Genomic DNA, 7,265 nt, shown 5'->3' on the forward strand with positions numbered 1-7,265 from the left:
AATGGAAATCATATCTAAATGAGAGGGATCATAAAGATATGAAAATATGGTTAAGAAATACTTAAAAGAATTGAAAGTTATTATTTGTACTAACAATGTACACATTCTTTATTGGTGACTCTTCCTAGTTTGGAACCATCTTATGTTGGGTGACCTATTGGAAATTTTCTTAGAAAGCATGTGAGTGAGGACAAAGCATGCAGTTGGACCTTTCTCAATAAGATGTGGTTCGGGGACGAACTAATTAGAAGTTAGTGGACATGTAACATTTGAGTTTAGCATTCAAATGAGGGAGATATTATGAAATTTTCATCTATAAAATCGGACCTCAATATTTTTATATCAATATTGACATTTCAAACCTTGCTTTTTAACACAATGATTCGATCCTTTGACTTCATCGATGGGGTCAATGAGCCCATAATGGGAACGACAATAGAGGATGTTTTGAGAAAAAATCAAATACTACTGTAGTACCAACTATTTCCATTCATTATTTGACACATCATTAAAAGATTTATTAATTTATTATTTATTTATTTTGTGTACTATACATAATTTTTAAACGTTACTATTATGAGAATGATTAGAGGTAGTATTAGAAATTTTTTCCTGCACAACCATTTTTCGTTGTTTCATTTTGGCCACCTGTCCACCTTCCCGAACAAAGGCAACCTGATATGCGTCGGAAGAACTAGTGGACCTCGTAGATAATCGTCTTTTCTATTTTTTCTTCCTTTTTTTTTTCCAATAAAAAAAATCCTTCAGTGGAATATTTAAGTAATTTTGTGGAGAACATGCAAAGGAGGCTCAGGTTTCTGTTACAGGAGACATTATTGTTAATTTTTTTAAATAAAAATATTTCATTGGTTGAATTATATAAAATATTCCTAAATTTTAGTTTATATATTTTACTTATTCCTCTAAACTTAAAAAAAAAAAAAAAAAAAAAAAAAAAAAATCTATTTTCACTCCTACATAATTTTATTGATATATTTTGAGATGGCAAATGATTCCGGGTTGGAATGAAAATTCTTAAATTTTAAGACATAATTGAGTCTACACCAAAGTCTAAAGGTATTTTTTCTATAATTTGAAAGTGTCAGAGACAATATCATTCAATTATTTACTTATAATTATCTTTCTCTTGTTGGGTTGAAAGGAAACATTGATCACAATGCTCAACATATATAAATGTAGACTGCTGAAATGATTCAGAATTATTGAACTAAGATGGATTTTTATGAAGCTTTAAAAGTAAAAGTCATAATGTTCTATTTTTTCTTTAAATGACTTTTCCCAAATGAAAGATTAATCTCCAATCACTCTGTTCCATAAAAAGACCATTATTCTTTATCCAATAAAGCAATTTCTATACATTACAATTAAAAACAAAATAGAAGTTTGAATTTTCATCTCCATATATTTTTGAATTAAAAGAATATCATTGAATATCAATTTTTTAAGGACTATTTTTAAATATAGGAAAATAATCTAAATATTTATAAAATATAGCAAAGTTGTAGAATTATCAATGATAGATGTAGATAGACGTGTTTATCAATATCTATCATTGATAATTTTAAAATTTTACTACATCTTGTAAATCAACCGTTTACTATTTGAAATAATTTATTTTCTCTTAAACATACATTTGGAGTGGTAAAAAAGGATACATATATTATTAAAAATAAAGAAGAAACAGTTATATAGAATCTATAAAAGTAGGTAGGGGACTAGGGGTAAAGTTATTCACCAGCCATTTATATTCTTTTGCAATTTTGTTTAGTATGATTATAGATTCTGCCCACATGCAGCTTTTTTCTGTTCCTTCTTTCTTCTTTAATATTCTTCTCTTTGCTGCTGCACTGAGCAGAGATTTTAATGCAGCTTTTTTCCTTTTCTATCTTTGGAATGTTCAATTGGAATCCAACAACTCTTTGAACATTCCTATGCATGCAACAAATTAAACCAACTTTTAATATTTTAAAGTTAAAACTCAAAATATTTAAACTCATAAAGAATCTGAAGCACCATAATAATAATAATAATAAATAAACAAGAAACCATACCATTATTAATTGAAAGTGGGATCGGAGGTGAAAAAAACCTATGTTAAGATCATCGTTTATCAATTTTATTGTGAGGAATGTTCGAGTTTGAATAAAATGAACTCATGTTTACCATAACAAATATACTTATAAAGTTTTTTATTTTTTTATTTTTGCTATGGCTAATTTTTGGTCAATTTTTTAAAGGGATAAAATTGGTCATTTTACATAAGTTTTAAAAGAGGTACCACTGATTATTTCTAAGGAAATCACTCATCGTTTTATTTTTTTTTTTGTAATTTGATCTTAAATTGTTTTAGAGATTAAACCACAAATATTTGTACCCATAATCTCTAGGTAAAAAACTTGTAGTACCCAAAAAGAAACAAGAAACCCCACAATGATTAATTGACACCATGAACCAAAAAAAAAAAAAAAAGTTTAGATAATCGTTTGTGAATTTCATTATGGGGAATTTTCAATTTTGAATGAAATGAACCCCTGTTTTCAGTAAAAAAGTAAATTTCAAATTTGTTTTTCTAAGGTCAATGCTGGTTCATTTTTAATAGGATAGGCTTGGTTATTTTTCATTGGTTTTAAAGATGTAACATTGGTAATTTTCAAAGAGCTCCCTCCTTGTTTTAATTTATGTGTAAACTGGATTAAAGTGTTCTAGCAATAAAACCCCAAATATTTAAACCATAATCCTAAAATAAAAATGTGTAGCAACAAAAAAGAAACAAAAAACCCCCACAATGGTGAATTGTAAACATGAGGTGAAAAAAAAATCAATGAGGATCATCGTTTGTGAATTTCACAATGGGGAATTTTTTTTGTTTGAATAAAATTATAAACCCATGTTTTTAGAATAAATATGTAAGTTTTAATTTCATGACAATAAAATCTTAATATTGTATAAGATAATAATTGTTAATAACATGATACCTTGATCCATGATAATGATCTATGAGCCACATTATCCTCATGGCTTTGCTTTCGATTTCACCCCAAAAGACCTCATACCATTAGAGATAGTTGTCATCTCTTATAAACCCATGATCATCCCCTTGTTTAATCGATGTGGTACTTTGATCGCATTTCCATCCAACATTCCTTCCTTTGAACAAAGGACCACTAAACCTTCCTTCAAATAGTCATTTGATATCACACCCCTCTCTAGATTACTTCTTCTCACCTAAAGTGAGATGTGAAGACAAATACCATACTCATTTATGGCACCTATCGCCCGACCTTCCTCAACTTACTATGAGAATCTACCATGTTTGCCAGCAAGTAAAGCACCCATATTAAGTAAGAGAGGATTAAATAACATTGTTCTGTGCAACCTAAACCATAAATCAAAATTTCATACATCTTGACCTGACTATATGCCAACACAAAGGAACTATAAACATACCAAATGGAACAAATCTAATGGAAAGGTGGCAGAAGTCAACTTCAATAGGCACCTAAAACTCTTATGCTACTTTGGGAGGGAAAAGAAAAAGGAAAAGGATGAGTTGGGATGTCCAGTGAGTGACAGTCATAAAAATAGATTTTATATTTCCAATTTAGACAAATAAGCATAGCCAGAAAACATACTACATAAAACTTTAAAACATGATCCATTCAAATCAATAAAAATAGAGTTCAGAAAAAATATTCATACATATCATCATAAGTTGGTAAAATCATCACCAAACTTGTTCCCGAACCTTGTTGGTGTAGAGTAATCTTGATACACTCAGCACAAATATCACTCGTCATATGTGCATGCAAAGTTGCCCCAAAGGGCTATGTTTTCATTGTTATGATTAAAGATTGCCTTATGTCGTGCTTTAGTTCCTAAATGCAATGAATGATTTTATATTAAACGCAAGTTTCCTCTAATTAAACCCAAGCGCAAGTCTAAAAAGATATCTTAGTGAGTCCAGGGTCGAGCACAGGGACTTAGATTAAAAATGTGTTTGAATTTAATGGATGATCTTAACGCGATGAGTGCTTAATAGCTGCGCCAACCGAAGTTCTATCTAAAAGATAAATTAATTACAAATGATGGTGTAGGTGAATGATGACAACTGATGAAAGTGATAGTAGTGTGATGATATGTCGAGTGTATGTGATGGTGATGATGCACGGAATGATGGATGCAATCGCGATCAAAGCAACGTGGGTGGAAGTGAAGAAAAACTAATTGATTAAGCAGGGTTGAAAAGGTTCATTGTCACTTTCCTAAGAAATGCATGAGTATGCATTCATGTTATTAACTTATAAAATGAAGAACTCTTTTCTTGATATTTTCATGCCACAATTGTCCTATTTCTAGGCATATGCACCGATTAATTTCAAACAAGAGGTTAACTTTATTTCTAAAGCTACTTCTCTCCTTGTTTAATAAATTCCATAATCACTTACTTTCTCAAGTAGTTGATTATTGCTATTTGAATCGATCCCTCAGATGAACTTAAGCAATGCAATAAGTACACATTAAACAAGAAGAATTTAAATCATGCAGAACTTATGAAAATGCTTGTTAAAATCTTCTCAACCCATTAGAAATCTAGTCACACATTACGAAGGGAAGAAGAAGCATAAATGGATGAAATATAATGACAATCATATTTATATTAAGAAATGTTGAGTTTCTCCATCTCAAGTCTTAATATAAGTTGCAAATAAAAAGAATATAAAGTTAGGAAATGGAGATATCAAGTCGTCAGTTGCAATCTCTTGCTCCCTTTGGCTTGGTGGTCGTTGCTTCAAGATGGTTGTGGCTGGTGGTGTTCTCTCCCTTTTTAGAAAAGACGATTGAGTTCTCACTCAGAATTCTTCAAAGAGAAGCTCAAGAGGTTGAAGATAATGGTGGAAGTGTCATAGCCCCTCCCGAGCTTACCTCTTTCACCTAGAAAAAGACGTGAGGACGACAGATACCACTCTTTTATGATACCTATTATCCACTTTTACCTTTTTTTTTTACCCTATATATTCATATTAACCTAAGATAAATTAACCTAACATTCTATTTTTATTACAATAAGTTAATATTTGTACAACTCTTGTCTTATATAAATCCCAGACTTAACTTAAAGAACTCAAAGTCCTAATTTTATAGAACTTATAAATAGCAACTTAAGTCTTGATGTGTAGTTGTAGGTCACAGATCTTGACCTTGAGCACCCTGAAACTCCTCTCTTTCTCTACCTAAGAGAGGGAGGACAAAACATTTGGACGACGTGAACTGGGAAGCCTAATAAGTGGTATCTTTTATAAGAATATAGGTTTTACTTTGGAAATTCTATTGGAAAACATTTGCATAAAACTATATCAATGCAATAACCAGATTTTCCAGCATATGCAATCAGTATCATGGCATGTTTAAAATTCTCTATAATTAGAATAGTGAATAGCACATGAGTTTTGTACCTCCCTCTTTCCAGATTGAGTTTTCAATTTAAGTACCTCTCCCTTTCCAGATTAAGGTTTCGGTCCAAGAAATCCCCTCCAACCTGAACCTCGGTCTAGGCATTCGACTCCTATATTGGCAATTTTGACCCAAGCAATCCCCTCTAGCCTATATCTCGGTCGAAGTGTAAGATTCATGTGTTGACCCTTTAGCGCCTAGGCAATCCCCTCCAATTGGTGGAGTGCTATAGTAATGTTAGGAATGCGAACAAAATCTCACATTGGTTAGGGAAAGAAGTGATCGTGGGTATATAAGTGAGGACAATTATCTCCATTCGTATGAGGCCTTTTTGGGTGGTACCAAAAGCAAAACCATGAGGGTTTGTATCCAAAGTGGACAATATCATACCATTCTAGAGATATGTGGAGGTCCGTCATCCCTAACAAATTGGTATTAGAGCCATGCCCCGTCAGTAAAAATCCTCAGTTGTCGAACTAGATGTAGTCATGTTTAGAGTATCCTTTCATGGTTGAGCCCTTGGACGGGCAGTGTGCTTAAGTGTAATTTGAATGGATGACTACTTCGTGGTTGAGTTAGCACAAAGATCAAATGACTATCTGAAGGAACGTTGGTGGTTCTTTGTTCGAGGGGAGGGTTATTGGGTGGTAATGTGATCAAAGTCCTGTTAGGGTTGATGCCCTAAATCTCGTAGGGTCCTGTAGTTTGTAAACACTTGTATGAACAAACATTCTATGATTAATAACATATGATATTTTATTCACTTTTGTCTATGAAATATATGATATTTTAGTTGCATTAACCACAAACTAATAAACTAAGATCCATGGTTATCGTTGTAACGTAAATATGTAAGTGGAGACATACAAGTGGAACGTGTTTAAGTGATAAACTAAATGGTCTGTAGTATATGGATTAGGTTGGATACCTTATCTTGGTGACACTACGAGTATGACCTGCTTTGTAGGTGTTACAAATATTGTAAAGTGCTACAAATGATCTAATCCAGATCATTCATGTATTAAACATGCGAGTGAGGATATTCTATACAAAGGAGTTTGTATAAGACTAGACCACGAAGTGTTTAGTCTCTTTATATAACGTAGTTCATAGTTGAGACTTTCATTTCACTAAGATGACCATAGGTAACATGACCTTAATCTTGAGTGAGTTATGAACTCCTGCCTATGAGAGCGGTCATTTGATTTGCATGGGTGAGAGTGGCCAGATCTCTGACTCAACAAGCCTTCCATTTTGGGGATTCGTCTAATAGGGGAGTTGGGATCTCAGCTACACAAGAAGAAATTCACTCCTTCCCCGAAGCAGAGGTAAGTAAATAAATTGCTCTCTTAAGGGCTGATTCTGAATCTTGAACAATGTGGCACCACACACCCTCTCTTGACCCAAGAGGGGTTTAGTCATAGTGGGATTATGATCTATTGTTCATTAAAGGGATTAGTGGTACTTAGGAAGTTAGATGTAAGTACAAGAGCAAAACGGTAATTTGGTCCAACTGTACTTACGAGCGATTTATGAAGGATCATTGTACTGTTGATTGGTTATATCCAATGGATATAGAAATATATCTGTATTGCGAAGAGTGCAGTTGTTGGTCTTTAGTGGAGTGCTCGACAGTTAACAAATAGTGGATAATGTGATTAAAGAGTTTAATCAGTTATTCACGTATCGTTGGAGCTTCAAGCTACAAGTCCATAAGGTCCCCTTGGTAGCTCAATGGATTTAAGTTGAGAATCAATTTTTGGGTTAATTTGAAATGCTCAAATTAATAAGAG

This window comes from Benincasa hispida, chromosome 6 (genome assembly GCF_027475165.1).
Source record: "Benincasa hispida cultivar pf3 chromosome 6, pf3_genome.v1.1, whole genome shotgun sequence".
Lineage (NCBI taxonomy): Eukaryota > Viridiplantae > Streptophyta > Magnoliopsida > Cucurbitales > Cucurbitaceae > Benincasa > Benincasa hispida.